This window comes from Nomia melanderi, chromosome 4 (assembly GCF_051020985.1).
Source record: "Nomia melanderi isolate GNS246 chromosome 4, iyNomMela1, whole genome shotgun sequence".
Lineage (NCBI taxonomy): Eukaryota > Metazoa > Arthropoda > Insecta > Hymenoptera > Halictidae > Nomia > Nomia melanderi.
The window spans coordinates 4245075-4261563 of NC_135002.1; the positions used below are offsets into that span (position 1 = coordinate 4245075).

Sequence of the window (16489 nt, forward strand, 5' to 3'; positions counted from 1 at the left end):
ACCGCTTATCGATAAAAGAATCAGCTTCCCGTAAACGTTCAATCGCCCAACGAACTCGAAATTCTCAGACGCTTCGGGAACCTCTCCCGAATAGCCGCTCCAAGGTCCCTTTAGCAATGCTTTGTCGCAAATTTACGTCGCTCGTTACACAACACCCTTAACGACACCCATCGCCCTCCGGGCGGATCGTAATCGCAGCTTGTCCACGAAACGGCCGTACGTCGAGCGATGCCGCCCCGTGAACACGGCTAATCAGGTCTTTCGTTCCAGCGACCCTCCCCTGCCCCGCCGCCCCTCGTCGCAGCCCCACCGCGGCGCGTCGCGAGCCTAAAGCCCCCGACGGTGGTACCGGTCTCGGCGAACGTTCTCAATTTCATTTCACGTATCCCTCGGTTCGGAATAACCGCGAGAGCCCGGGTGTTCCCCAGGAAAGGCAGATACCTGGAAAATTTGCATCGTTATCAGGCCGCCACTCTGTTTCTCTTTTTATCAATCCTTCCGGGCTCCGTCAGAGCCCACCGCCGCCCCCGCCGTCCCCGACCATCCCTCTTTCTTCCCCCCCTCAGCCCCCACCAATAACTCCGTTCGACTACTTTCCCCCCGGCCTCCCACCGCCCCCGCGGCGTCCTCCTTCTCCTTTTCCGGTCCCCGCGCGTTCGGGGCGCAGTTACAAGCATCGACGTATTGCCCGGCCGTCGCGGAATGTATATTTTTTGACGAGTTTTCAGCCGTCGGGCGGCGGGGGGGGAGGACGACGGCAGCCCTCCGCCGATTGACAGACCGCGCTCGCGGGGTGAGGAACGGGCGGAGCGTGGACGGAACGGGGACAAGGATGGAGTCCGGGTAGCACTGAATGCGCCGGGGAAAAGAAAAAGAGGGCTTGGAATAGCGGCCGCTCGGGAAGGGTGGCGAGGCCGGCGCGGGAGGGGCGCGGGGCGGCCGGGGGGGTCGACGCGGTACGATGGTGTGGGGTCGGTTGGAGTGCGGCGCTGGGAGGATGAGAAGCCGCTGGGAGGTGGCGGCGCAAGAGGAGGAGGCGGTTGGAGGAGGCGGAGAGGAAGAGGCCAGGGAGGAAGCCGGAGAGCCGTGGGAAGGGTGGCACGGAGCGAGGACGAGCCGATGCCAGACAGAGAAAGAGACACACCGATGGGGGTGGCTCGGAGGGGTGGCGGCGGTGAGACGAGTCGGTAAGTGAGGGATCGAGGGTACCGCGGGGCAGGGCGAGCGAAGAGAAAGAGGCCATAGATAGAAGCACATGGAGAGAGAAAGAGGGAGAAAGAAGGACAGGGAACCGGAGGATAGAACGGGGGTTGGTAAAGGGAACGAAGAGAGAGAAGAGAGAGAGAGAGAGGAGGGATGAGGGAGAGAGATAGAGGAATGAAGAGAGACGGACGAACAGCGAATAAGGTTGTCTTTCTCGCGTGCAGACCTCCGTCGCTCTCCTCCTCCTGAGTGAGCTCGCCTCACCGTCAGCCTCGACCAGCCACCCTCACTCACCCTCTCTCGTATCCACCCGCGAACTGAGGACAAAAATCAATATGAACGTGTAGCCATTTCTCTTTAATCTACCGCTTACTGGCTAGGAACCGAACCGAACTGCGTCGAACCAGAACCGGACTGGTCGCTCCGCGGCTTTCTCTTTCCTTCTTCCGACCCCCCGTCCGGTCCCCCGTCCCCCTTCCTGCCGCTGTCATCCTCCCTTGCACTCGCCCATCCCCGTCTTCGTCTATCCGCCCTCTCGATCTCCTCGTTTTTCTCCGTTTCTCTCTTCCTCCGAAGTTTCGCCCGCGATCTCTCCCCCGTTTCTCCGTCTATGTTTCCCTTTTCCTTTTGCCCACCCCCATTCCCGCGCTCCCCCTTCGATGGCTCCCGATCGCGCCACCACCGCCCCCGTTTTTTTACCACGTACATAGCCGCGACGTCCCTCTTCCACTTCTCTGCGCCCGGCCGTTTTCGAAATTAGTAGCCACCGCGCCACCGAAACGCAAGGAATTTTCGGTGCCGGCAGCCCAACCAGCCACCCAGCCGCCCGCCCACCCCCGGCCACGACCCCCTATCGGCGAAGTTCTTTTTCTTGTTTCGTTTGTTGCCCGTCCTGCTCGTTATCTCTCGTCGACGCTTCTTCCCTCCTTTCGCTCGTCCGCCGCCGCTGCCTGTATTTTACTCTCGTTTCTTTCGCGCACCCACACACACGCCCGCGCGAACTCCCCCGCCGGCGTGATTGGTCGTCGGCTCGACGCACACGTGAGAAATCGAAGGATGACGATAACGCGCCCGATCCTGGGTGACTGACCCTCGGACGCGCGAATTTTTTTCGCATCGGATCGACGCTGCTTCGATCTCACCTTTCCGGGGGTTGATTCCCGAGGAACCCGGCTCGAACGGGGACTCGAGCCCGCGAAATATTGGGAGTACACTCGTCCCTCGGTTTACGCGCGGTTCCACGTGGATTCGTTTCACGCGAATGCAAGTCGCGTGAATACGGTCTGCAGGTATGAGAAATATTGGAAAAGGGAAATTTGTTGATCGATTCGGGATAAATGGTGTTGGAAAGCATCGGGGAACGTCTACAATTCGATTTTCGAGATTGAGTATTGACCTAATAAATTATTTCTCGATTAGAATTGCAATATTTAGAACTGCTGGATGATAATTTCTTAACAGAGGTGGGTTGAAGATTTACTTATTAAGACGTGATTGCTATTCGTCGCGGTTCTCCTTTTGTAACAGGGATTAAGCGTCGTTTCTGCGATTAATTGGAGCACGTTCGAATGCCTCGAAAGATGAATATCACTTCTGTACTACTATTCGAGAAGTAATCAACAGTTTGATCAATTTAAGCAAACAGTTCCGTCCGTAGAGCGTGATTCCCATTCGGAGAATCAACTTTTCACGCTGAAAGGCGAAAATCATCGATCGAGGATTCTTACCCCAGCGAAATACCACCCTCGAGCCTGAAAACCCTCGGTCGAGGGGGCCACGGGAACAGTCGCCGTTTGTACGCCAACGACTCCCTAATTAACCAGGGCAAATTAATTTCGTAATTCGACGCGTGGGGAGTTGACACTAGGTTTCGCCGCCCACTACCCCCATAACACATTTCTCCGCGCATAAATCCTTGCCGATACGCCCGCCGTGATTTAAATGTAATTTTGAACATCGCGGAATGTTCCCCGCTTCAATTACGCGGGGGAAACCCAATTTCTATTATTAAAATTTCAATATTCCCCCTCGTACGATACGTACATTATCATTCGAACTACGTACGAATAATTAGAAATAAGTTCGCTGGCACCATCTCGGTTTCGGATCGATACAAGTTTTGAAAACGGAATGAACTCGTTACTTCCGGATTCATTCCGAGCGAAATTAACGCGCATGTCTGCATAATTTAATCAAACCCGCAGCTACAACTGTTACAAAAGAAACTGAAACAATACAGACTTCATTGAACCGTTCGCAAAAATATCTATACGATTTCACCCCCGTTAACAGATTTACGAAACAACTCACAAACTCACGTTCCGAGAGAACTATAGATGAAAACTCTTTATTTCCATTTAACACTAGATCCACGGAACCCGTCGATTTGACGGATACTCAACCCTTCAACACTAGAACTACCGTACCAGTCAGAATATCTGGTTTCGATTTTTTTGTTTAGCAATCATTGATATCTTCGAAGCGTTGAATCTTCGAAATGATTTTGAAAATAAATACTATTTGTATAGGAATTGCATATTAATCGTATTAAGTGCTCGGTAGTTCTATTGTTAACACTGTGACTGCCATGTAAACACTCGTCAAACCTCCCCTGTACTCGACACAGTTTTTTCCATTAACCAGAAACTGAGAAATGAAGATTCTTCTGAATAATTGCTCCGCTATCCTCCTTATATCTCGTATATCCAACAAAATTCGGTTTGTTCGGTCATCAAAAAATTTAGCTTCTGTAAAAAATAATGAGACGTGGCAGTCACAGTGTTACCCATTATTCAGCAACAGTCTACTTCATACCGTTCTATTCTCGAAACAATAATCTCAAGAATCCACATAAACAAATATGTACTCGTCCAAAAGCGACGGAACAAAGCACACTATAAATACCCGTGAATCTATCATTAATCCAGCAAGCAGATGCACCGGATCCGATTCAAACCTACTGTTTTTCCCTTCGGAATTTATATTTGATACGCGTCTAGACAAAACCGCTGTTCGAATTCGGGTAGCAGCGGTAGATCAAGTTAAATGGAAGCGAGATTAAAATTTACAGCTCGTCGGTTCCGCGGCTAGACGTTTTCTTCGGGCGACTTCGAAATCGAGCCGCGCGAAATTTTGTTATTTAATCGCGCCGTTAGGCGACGACCGCCACCGCCGCCGCCGCCGCCGCCGGCGGAACCGAACGATACGAATCGGCGGGACACGGCGAGCGATGGCTATTGTTAAATATTCAAGCGTCGCGCTTTGACCGCAGCACCGTCGCTCGCGCAAATCCAATGATAAGTTTAACGCCGTAACGAGTAATTAGCCGGTAATCAGATTAACCGCGACGTTTCGGGGTCGTTTCGCCGTCCGTCCCCTGCCCGGTTGCTTCGATCGCGACCCAGTTTTCCCGCGGTTCTTTCGCCGTTCGCCGGCCGCATGATTCCGCTACGCGGCGCAGGCATTCCTTCGGCGCTTTACGATCGCCCGGCAACAATAAAGTGATCCAGGACGGCGGGATAATAATCGGAATAAATCGCGGGCTAATAATAAAACGGAACACGAGAAATACCGGGATCCCGCTCGACGAAAATGTAACGGTTCTTTCGGGATTAGACCGGATTTGCGTATTAATGGGATCGCCGATTTAATGGATCATTATAAAAAGCTTTTCGGATTGCATCGCGCGGAAGGAATTTCGAATATTTCGTTAGTATTTTCGAAACTGTGGTTCTTCGTTTTTAATCGTTCTTTGTGTACAGAAGCTTTGTGGAATGCGATTTTGGAGTTTGAATGGGAGTAGAATGAATGTATGTGGGTTTTGTTGTCGTCGTTTCGATCAATCGATCGGACAATGTAGAGTATTAACCTTTTGCTGTCGGAAGTTGTTTACTAGAGACATTTTAACGTTTTCTGGTGAGATAGAAATCACAGGTACATCGAGGAACAAAGTTTTTTTGTTTAACTTTTTACATATTGATGCATTACACTACGACTTTGTGATATTGCCCTGTAGCAACTTCAGTGCATCTATCGGGACTTCATTTAGAATTCAGTTTGCGTATTGCTAAATCAATTTCTTGAATATGTTCTCAGAGAAGTATCTGTTATCCTTTTAACCCTTTGCACTCGAGAGGTGACTCTCAGTCACCACTTGATTTCCTACAGTGAAACTATAAAGTTTGATATTTAATATTATACTTCACATGATGCATCAATCTAAGAAATATTGACGTACAATAGCTTTGTCCGTCAATTCACGTGAATTTCTCGTCGAGTTGGTTTCACGAAATATCGTCTTCATCTCATCAGATGTTGAAATATTTCTAGTGAAAAACTTCGAAGTGCAAAGGGTTAATAAATGGAAAATGAGGACATCAGGAATGAGTTTTAACTCGTTTGATAGTTTTAGTGTTAAATATCAAATTTCATAGTTTTCCTCGTGAAATCAAGTGGTCGGTTGAACGAACATTAACGGAATCTTCGCAGAAAATAGGAAAAGGGACTTCCGCAGGGGAATCTAATGAAGCAGCTAGCGGCGGGTGTAACGCGAACGCGGCCATTCACGCGTAGAATAAGACCGTCAACGAATTGCGAATCACTGTCAGCGTTATTTCTAATTATCCCGGTAATTAGGAGACTCGAAGCCGGGGATTTTGTTGGACGGTGACGGGAGTTGACGGTCTCGAGTGACGGACCGCCGATTTGACGAGCCGATGCCGCGAAATTCCGGGCCGAGATCGATTTCAGACGTGGCCTGGACCGGGGCTGACAGGAAAACTGATTTTTCCTCATTTAATCGGCCACCGGTCGCGGCCGGTTTCGAATTCATTTGCCGACGAAATTTCCAAAAATTCACCGTCGCCCAAGGAATCACCCGTCGATCCACCCTTTGCAGACGAACATCTGGATCGAATTTTCATTTTTGGAACACCGAGTCGCAAACAAACGATTTAACTCAAACAGCAAGAAAACAACGAAGTTTCCTTATCCTCTATTACTTAACGCCAAACCTACCGAGCAGCAGAATTGAATTTCGAAAATTCCGCTACAGAAACTTCCAGAGAGCTTCTACCGAGACTTTAATTGATTCATAATTCAGTTTGCGTATTGCTAAGTCAATTTCTGAGAGACCGAGAAACGTCTGTTATCCCTGTAATAATCCGAAAATGGAGAAATCAGGAATGGCTGATTTTGGCCCGCGGTAATTTTAGTGTCGAACGTTCGATACCCAATTTGGCAGAGTCTGGAAGAAGGTTTTGTATACTTTAGAGAATCTTCGCAGAGTTAACCCTTTTCGTACAGCTTAACCACTTGCGTGACAGGAACGTCAACGACGTGTTGTACACGTCGACAGGCAATTGTCACAGAAATGTCAATTTTCCAAATTATTTTGAAAAATATCATAATATGCAAGATTATTAACCCTTTGCGGACGACAGTCGACATTTCGGAGAGATGAAGTTTTCATATTTGGAAGACTAAGTTGCAGACAAATGATTTAGTTACTCGAACAGCCAGAGATCATCGCGTTTTTCCATATTAATTAAGGATTTTATATATAATTCAGCTTTATCTGCTGAAAGTTTTGTATATTTCAAAGAATCTTCGTCCGCAAAGGGTTAATAAACAAATTTAGTATTTATACATGTGCAATTTCATCACCAGTCGATGCATCTTTATATTCTCTTCTAGAATACCGCGAATTTCTTTACACCGCAAGTGGTTAATAAAAAATATGCCTTCATCTTGAAGCATTTCGATCGTCAACAGTCAGTAGAAATGAATAACCTTTATTCGCATTAACCCTCTAAAGGCCCATGTAACTTTGAAGTCACATATCAGTATGTGACATCTTGTTGATTTATTTCATTTTGCACTCAAAGCGGTGAATAAAATTAAGTAATCAGTTCACTTAAACTTTTATACGCTCAGGCGTGGAAGTTGAACGTCATTGTAACTTGAAAGTTATAAAATATATTCGTTCGATGGGATTATTGAAACCATCGAATACATTGTTAATTCGTATTCATATGTGGATATTTATTAATTCTCTACTGCATAGATTTTGTTTAATCGAGAACATAAATTCTAATAATAAATAATAATAATAATTGATCCAAACATCGGGGAAAAACCGATGGCTACGTTGTAACCGTTAGTCATCGATTATCAGAAAGCGAAAAAATCCGGTGACCGTCCGGGTGGCACGATTTTCGCCTGACGGATGTGTCTGTCGGTGACGCCGAAAGGGTTAACAATATTTTCCAGTGTTAATCGCGCGATAACGATGCACACCGTTTTGGGAATACCGCGCGAAACGGCGGTGTTTCGTTTCGCGTGAATCGTACCGAATATCGGGAACCAGCGGCGGCCGGGTAAATGGAAGTGGAACGAGTCGATATGGGTCAGACCATAATCCGCGTCACACTATCGCGATTTTCGATAACTGGCGTGCGACGAGATAAGTTGATTCTTGTTAGCAGCGTGCCACGCGCCGCCGGCCGATCTACCTTCGGAAATTATGAACACGTCCGCCGGCGTCCGTTAATAAGAAAATCGTTGAACGATCGAGACCTCCTCGACTTGTACGATCTCGATCGATCAAGAGGATCTTTCCCATCGATGAATCGCTACGTCGATATTAAAGCGCGGATTAACCGTTTGAGTGCTGAATTATAATTTTCTTACTATATTGTTCAAGAAATAAATCAAAGTAAGTTTATTTGAATAAATGTTATCTTTTGATATTTTTTTGTAATAACAATATTTGTGATCTCATTAGATAAGTACTATTAATTTTTTTGCATACACATCACTTCCGAATTTTTGGTGAATATCCACAAAAGTTGTTTAGCATCCAAACGGTTAATATGAAGCAAGATTCGTTGAAACGAACATTCTGGAAAAGTTGGATACGTAATATTCTTTCTTAGATACCAAGTTTCTAATTAATCTAGTTTCATCCCTTAGCACGTTGACGCTCGTTTTGAAATCGGTGACGGAGCAATTCTCTTTCGTTTATTTACTTGATTCCTGAGATCGATCAAGGTTTCATGGGAATAAAATTATTATACTGCTTTACTTCTAATACTAGGAATATGGGTCATTGCTATAATTTACGCCTGCATTCGAGAGTACGCGGCGACTATAGACGCTCGCAGCGCATTAATCATTGAAGTGACGAATTCGCGTTTAGACTCGGCGCAATCATCATCAATAACTATCCCCGCACATTCTTCGAGCTTTGTTACGCAAGTGGCAGAAATTAAACATTAATCTCTCTCAATCCCAACAAGCCGACCAATTATCGCCATCTCGGATGCGAGGGTCCGGCATTCCTCGTCCGCATTCCCCCCATCATCCCCCGTCGATATTGCCGATCGATCGATCCTCCATCATGCCCGTGAAACATTACCATCAAGACCCAGCCGAAGACAAGCTAAACACTGAACACCGCACTTCAACGTTCTCTTCAACGTCTACCCACGAATAATATCGGCCATGTTCGAACATCCTCGAGAATCTCATCCTCCGTCCGCCCCCTAAAATCCCCCGCCCGCCCCCCGGATCGCACGGCAGGCCGGGACCAATCGAAGTATCCGCGTGGCACGGGAATCGGGAGCAGCGCCGATGTACGGTGTATCCGGCGAAAAAAAGGAAAAAGGAGGAAAAAAAAATTTGACGCTGATCCCGCGTGTAGGCCCGGTGCCGGTATCTAGGGATTTTTCCATTGTTATCCCTCCGCGGAAACAAAACGACGCGCCGCTCGAAATAATGTACACACACCGGCCTGAGCACCCCCTAATGCCTCTTAATGCTTATTCCACTGGCGGACCGGAAGTTAGCCCAGTTCTGTTTTCGTGCCTACCTATGAATCACCCCTACACCGCTTCTCTATCTCCATTTCCCCTATCTACGTCTCTTCCTCCTTCGGTACATGTACATATATATTTATATCTATACATACCCATACATACATACCGGTGACACACACGTATATACATAAATACATATGTATATATATATATACATATATATATATAAATATATATACACATATATACACGTACATTTTTTTCTTTCGCTTGTTTTGCACGAAGGAGCGGAAGATTTATCGGTAGAGAGCGATACCCAGCTGCAATATTCAGCGCTGGAAGCTTAGAGGTGCTGGGCGACGGGGTTGGGGGTGGGCAGAGTAGGCGAAGCGGGAGGGTGCTCGGGTTTACGTGGACAGCAGCTCGCCCTACGGTGTACGGTACTGTTGCTGCCACATATAGATTATTGATCAGGCAATAACTCAAGGACTAGTCGGGCCGCATATTACCACCATACCAGCCCCCAGCCCGGCCAGGCTAGCGTTCCGGCTAACGTTGGTACGCAGTAGTTATGCTAATTAAAGGCAACCTTTCTCTGCCCGCAGCCGACATAAACCTGGCCGTAGCGGAGATCATTATGCGCACATGTGCCTGTCGCCCCGAAACGAGAACTCCGCCTCCTCCTCCTCCTCCTACGCCTCCTCCTACGCCACCCCCGGTCCTCTCTTCCGCCACCTCACACCCTCACCAGCGCCGTTAACGAATTTCTATTTCATTCTTCCTCGGTGGCGGTCTACTTTTTCTTCCTCCTGCTCCTCCGGCTTTTTTGCAAATTTTTTTTATCGCCCCTCAACCCTCCAACCCCCGATCGCCCCCACTCGGCGTCCTCGCTCCTCTCTCTCGCTCTTCCTCTCTGCGGTTTGTTTTTCGTTTTTCAGCGTTCTTTCACTCGGCCCCGTAGCCCCTCGTCCGCCGCCACCCCCTCGGGCTAGAAAAATTCACCGATAAGCGTGCGCCTCTATCGGTTTTGTCCGAATATGAATACCTGAGAACCGAGCCCGGTAATAATGCATCTACCACCACCGCTGCAATCCTCCTGCACGACCGTCCGCCCCCCCCCCACCCTTCCTGCCCGTTCTCGCTCGCCTCATCCCATCGACCGCCGAGCACCACCGCGGGGAGCATTAATTAATGGACGAATTAAATTTTAGACGACCGCCAACGGCGTCTAAATGTTTAATTAACTGGTTAATTAATTGCCCGAGCCCGGATACTCGGGTTACAACGCGGCTGCCTCGACGACGATAGGATACGGAGATCTCTGGTTCCCTTGTTTTCAGAGCGAGTGAATGACGGGGACGGCTTCGCGGCGGGAAGAACGCCGATGCACGTCCGCTATCGATTTCCACGTGGATCCGCCGTCGAGCTCGTGAGGTGCAACTGTTTTCGGAACGTCGAATGCCGATTGTTGCCGGATCGTTGACGCTGATGTGAATTCGTTATTCCGAGCTGAAGTTTCGAAAGGGAACGAAGGAATCCGCGGCAACTTTTTAATTATCGATGACAGTACGAGTGGATCGTAACGGTAGAAATAGTTCGTCGAATGGTCAGTGGAACTGTCAGTTTAAAACTGCAGCGCAGCAAGTTACTTCCACTCCATCGGCAAGATTCCGATTTACTGCCGCTGGGAAGTTAAAACGTTACTCCGCGGAATCCAACACAAATTTCGCTCATACAAATATAACTTAAAAGGTTGGGTACTATAAAAAGTTGTTTCATAGACTCGGTTGTTCCCCTCCACGGAAATCTTTAGTAAAAGGCGAAAGATTTATACGTGATTTCAAGGGAAACCAGAGTATTACACTCGTATTAATCCCAAGTGATCGATCAATCGAATCCAGACCCAACTCCACCCAAGAAACACCGAAAAACCGAACAGAAGTAACGTCCAAATATCTAATAGACAATTAATCCCGAAGCATCGAGTCGCGAGAGATGGACGAGGCGAAGAGGGTTGAAATGGCGAGCGGAGACGCGGAAGAGCGGTACACAGGCGCGATTTTATAAACCCAAAGCATATTCCCGAGGACGGTCGGAGCCACTAGATCGCTAAGAGGATTCTCTCCCCGAAAAAAATCAGAATAGAGTACGACGGCCGGGGGAGGCGGACGGGGGGGGGGTTGAAGGAGGCGCAGACCGAACGACGACGTAGCAAGAGACTGAAAAGTGGGGTGGACGGTTGGATGGGCGGTTGGGTGATGTCCGAGTAGAAGCGACAAGGGCCTTTCTTCTTCTCTGCCGCGGCATTTTCCATAAGTGGATCGTTACGTCGATCCGCGACGTTGTATCGGTGGGGCGGAAAAAGGATCCGGTGGCGGATGAGGCACAGATACCGGGTGGTGGGGACCGCCGGCGGGCACGGGAGGGGGCGGTGGACGGAGTATCAATGCGAAGTGGCCGTGGAAGAGGAAAAAAAAATGTATAATGAAAATACTCGAGCTTATAATAGCCGTGAAAGTCGGCCAAGAAATCCTGCACGAGCGCGGCACTCGGGACTCGTTAGCTCGGATGCATGAATTTCATTTCATCCCCCGCTCCTCCCCCGGTCGACTGTTGTTTGTTGTTGTTGTTATTATTGCTGATGCCTTTATTCGCGGTTAGAGTGCCCCGTCGATTATCCGTTCCTCGTCGTTTTTTTGCCGCGAGATTGTTCCCACGGACCGTTCGACGACTGCGCGCCGACGTCGAGCAATTCCGTTCCTTTTCGTTTGTTTATGAACGATTCGGGGAACCGGGGATCGTCGATCGTAATTACTCGGTAATTGTTGCCCGATGACGATGTATTATCCGAGGGGCGGCCGGCCACTTGCGCCGGATGGGCTCTCCTCGGGGCTGTCCGCCGGATTCCATAATGCGCGGAAACTATTAGGAAAATGTAAGTTTCGCGTGGAAACGGGGGGTGTAATTGGCGAGCGACGTTCCGAGTGTTTATTGTCGACGGCGACGTCTTCGGGAGTAACGAAAGCCGAATATCGCGGAACCCGTGGCGCGTTTTCGACGTTGGGTCGTTAATTATTCGCCGATCTTCGGTTCGAAGCTGACGCTTCGCTGCTTGTCTGTTTATTTTTGGCTAATCGCGAGCTTCTTCGATGATAGGGGAACATGAAATCGAGTATCAACCCTTTGCACTCGGAAGTATTTCTAACGAAATACTTAACATTCTCTGCCTAGACGAAGACGATGGTTTTTTTAAATGAATTCTAAGAGAAATCACAGGTAAATTGAGAAACAGCTTTTCTTATCCTAATATTTCACGCACCAATGCATTATACATAGTTCAATATTAAATACCAAATTTTCTAATTTGCGTTAAATCAAATGGTGACTGAGTCACCCCTCGAGTGCAAAGGGTTAATCTGTTAGAGAGACGGCGCACTTTTGTCCGAAGGATTACCGTTAAATCTTGAAACTCTTAATAAGGAGGATAGTGCGTGAGCGTGGACTTCCAGAAAATTTAGCCTAGAATTTACGAAGAGGTTCGCGTTAACGGGATCCCAGGTTCCCGAAATACCGGAGGAATCGAAGTGTCATTGATAATATTACGCGCGAGACATGGAAATTCACTTCGTCGTGCGGCAGGTCCGCGCGAGAGCGGAGGCCCAACGCCCGAAAATCCCGGCGTCTTTGGTCCAGTTACCCCGGAGCGTCTAAAACCCAGTGTGTACCTTGCACTCGAGTCACGGAATCGATCGGCGGAACGTTAGAAGCGTTTAGACGGCCGTAACTTGCTCGGCCGGGCGTCTCGCGTCGACCGAGCTACGGCGGATAACGTCTTCCTAGCCCAGAAGGGCAGGCGTGAGAGGGATGAAGCGCGAGGAAGTCAAGAAAGAAACGACGGCGGGTAAGGATCAAAGGATCAAAGCGTCTGGCGAGAAGCTGCCGGCCCGGACCACGAAAAATCAGGGCTGCGATAGGTTGACGAAGAGAAAGGGGGTTGAAATTGGTAAAAGCGACAATTAATATCGCCAGCGAAACAGGTGAACCACGTTAGAAACGCATCGAAACGAGTAACGAGATAGAAGAAATATCTCGCAAGGAAACACCAAAAGGGGTTAGAAAAATCGAGACTACGAAGGGGTTGAAAACTCGAAGGGCAAAAATGGATTGAATCGAAGAATTCGAAGAGAACGAAAATTGCTGGTCAAAGCCAGCGGAAGATCTATCGGCGTTCGAACGGTACGTCTCGGGGGTGGCCGGGGGTTGGAGGATCGTGGAGGAAGATCTGGCGGAGAGGAAGCCCGAAGACGGGTCGTGCAAAGAAAAGGTCGTCCACTAGGACAGGCGAAAGGAGCGACGTTATCTGGAAGCGGGAGGAAAAAATAAAGGAAAAGGATCCTAAAAGCGAGCGAACAGGGGGTGCCGGAGAATTTGATATCCCAGAAAGTGTAAATTCAACGGAAACCGCGAACCTCGCCCCTGCTAGTCGGTTTCAATAATCCAGACGCGAATGAGCCAAGAAAGATAACTGAATTTCGGCTCTCGACGCGGTAGGAGGGGCGGGAGGAAGGATAAAAGGGTAGATCGTGGGAGCAATCTTCCGTGGAGAATCAGTAAAATTATCGCGGTCTAAGGAGCGAGGGAAGACCCAACCCAGACTTTGCGGGCCAGTAATCGAAAACAGTTAGAAAAACGCCGAAATCGTGAACGGTCGAAAACGTAGGAGGGGGTGGGGACGGGGGTTTCTTGGTTCGACTTCTGCGGCTGCAACGAAACCGGCGGCCAATGGCGTAACGCAGCTGAGCCATTATTGGAAACTCGTTACATGCACGGTGCCCCACGTCGTTACAAAGGCGCACCGCCGCCGCCCACCCCCGCCCGCCGCCCCGTCCGACCCCCGCCGATCCATCGGCTCGCCACCCCTGTGGCCTCCGTTACACAAGTACCTCGACACAAGCAACTACGTCGCCGCCGTTAGATCGCATTCCGCTCCGCGCTGTTCCACACCCCCGCAAACCCACCCCCTTTTGTCTTACTACCTATTTACGCAGAACTCCTCGTCTTACGGACAAGAGACTCGGGCTACGTTCCTTCTCGCGCCGTGTTCATGGTCACGGACGACTTTAAAAGTTCCTCTTCCTTCCCCTTCGCTGATATCTTAATGGCGCGTTTTTATGTTTACCTTCCAGGGATTCCCGCTGAACGTCTTTTATACGATGTTGTGTGGGTTGTTACGGAGTGCGCCGGATTTTTTTAGATCTTTTGGAACAGTCGATTCGTTGCTATGTTCTCTTCACTGTTTGGGGTTCGGTGGGTTAACTGTCCCACTGGGTATATTTGAATCCACCTCGAAGAGCTGAAGCTAAAATCTTTCGTCCAGTTGGCAATATGAACGATAAACGCGTGAATAAATGGAAACCGACATTTGTACAAGTCGAAACGCATTAAGTTACTGTTGCGATTAAGGTCGACGAATTGTGCTGTGAATTCTGTAGCTTGGATTGCGTTCTTTAACCCTTTGCACTCCAGAAGTGTTTCACCGGAAATATTCGATATTCTAATGAGGTACAGGCGACATTTTCTTAGACTGAATTAAGAAATCTCACATGCATCGAGGAAGAGTATTTTCTTTCAATATTTCGTACACTGATGCATTATAAAAAGTTTAATATTAAATATCAAAGTTTACAGTGTTGCTGTGTCAGATCATTCGATGACTTAGAGGCGCCTCTGGAGTGCGAAGGGTTAAAATCCTACGCCTCGAAGAGTTAAGGGAAGAACTAATTAACGAGCGTATCGAAGTATCCAACGGAACAGATGTTTTTTCTCGTGGAACCTCAGAGCCGCTTTTCTTATCGGACGGAGGAATTCCTTCCGGCGAGCGTTCGGTTTCCGCCGATGAAATCGTGATAAATGCGGGGAGCGTCTGCGAAAGCGAGGTGTCAGTCAGAATCGACGCCGGATCAACGATCGAGACACGCCGAAATCGGACGGAGCCGTGCATGATTTAACGGGATTTCGTTTCGAGCTCGGCGGCGGTATAGATTATACGGGGTTGGATTGATTTCGATTCAACGACCGGATAATCCGATCAGCGGAGTCGGGACCGCCGTTTGCTTTCCGTTTAGATCGAACAACCGAACGGCGAGAAAATCGGGGACGGGGGAGGGAGGAGGAGACGTCGCGCGGCACCGAAAAATCGTCCGGGATCGTCGACCGTGCAATTTTTACGGGGCCGGCGAGGCACGGTTAACGTAACCGTCGATAACAAACCCGTCTAATGAACGGACTGTTCGCGGAGGAACGTTCGCGCGCGGCTGTTCTGTAATCAACGGAACTAAATAATTCGCGACGCCCGAGCGCGGCAAAAAAAGCCGTGGTTAAACGCCCGGGCCAATCAGCCGCGTCTTCCCCATCGGTGCACCGTGCTCGTTGAACGAAGAAGGGAACAATGAAGTTTCAGGTGGAACAGGCTTCGACGGCTGATGTTGTCGATTAGGCTCTCTTCTGGCGATCAATCGTGGCTTAGGGAGGTTAGGTATTTCGTGTTTCTCTGGAACGACGTTAACACATACCGGCTAATTTTCAGAAAACTGAATTGTGGTGGCAATTTTCACTAGGTTAACTTATATCACTGTACATGGGAAAACTTGGATATCGTATTGTTGTGTAATATATTTTAAATAGACAATTAGAATTACATTTTATATTTTTTCAATGCTGTGGTAATTAGCGAAGTTGCATAGCTAAGTGTCTTTAATGGTATTGAACGAGAAATGCTATAACATTTCTTCGATCTTTTATTTTCCATCTTAGTACAAAATTTGGATGTGTGGAAAATCGAATAATTTTAGGGTAGTTCCTTTAAGATTCATTAAAATGTTTAATATTACAACTGATGCAGTGTTGGAACCTAAAGTTCAAAGGGTTAACTGGTCAACTCTCAATTCTACTATAATCTTCCAGTACTATAACGATAACACAAACTAGAGTTCCCTCGAAACACGTATCTCTCAGATCACCAATCACCAAAAATACCGCGTCAACGAACAGCGATTATATAAAACAAATTTCTAATCCATCGGCAATGATCGAAAGCAAACAATCGAAACTCGCGTTCCAACTGTCACCGTCCTAAAACCCACACTCGACGGGGCTGAAGTATCGAGTGTGCAGAACGCACCTTTCAGCAGCACCGGAAAGTGGAAGCGGTGTCCCCGAGCATGCTTTAAGCCCGCGGAAAGCGAGGGGGCGGTTCCCTTCGCGCGTGTATAATGCGAGCAGCGAGCGTCTCGGAGTGATATCAGTGATTTTTCACGCGAAGGGAGACCGACTTCCATCGCAGCCTACTAAATAAATGCGCTGGAAGCACGTCGAATCAATCTTAAACCGTGCCCGCGGACCGCTTCGCCGATGTTCGAGGGTTTAAGTGAGTTTGAACGACGCCGCCGCCCCCTCGCCTCGCGCCGCCA

General features: G+C 48.5%; 1 protein-coding gene and 1 non-coding gene across 6 annotated transcripts in view; both read right to left on the reverse strand.

Moving 5' to 3' along the window:
* Positions 1–16489, reverse strand: part of LOC116431859 (uncharacterized) — a 114891-nt gene that overhangs the window by 66047 nt on the left and 32355 nt on the right. The window lies entirely within an intron of this gene.
* On the reverse strand, positions 10761–10879 carry LOC116434252 (U5 spliceosomal RNA). Its single transcript, XR_004236466.1, has one exon. It is a non-coding gene; the product is annotated as a U5 spliceosomal RNA (small nuclear RNA).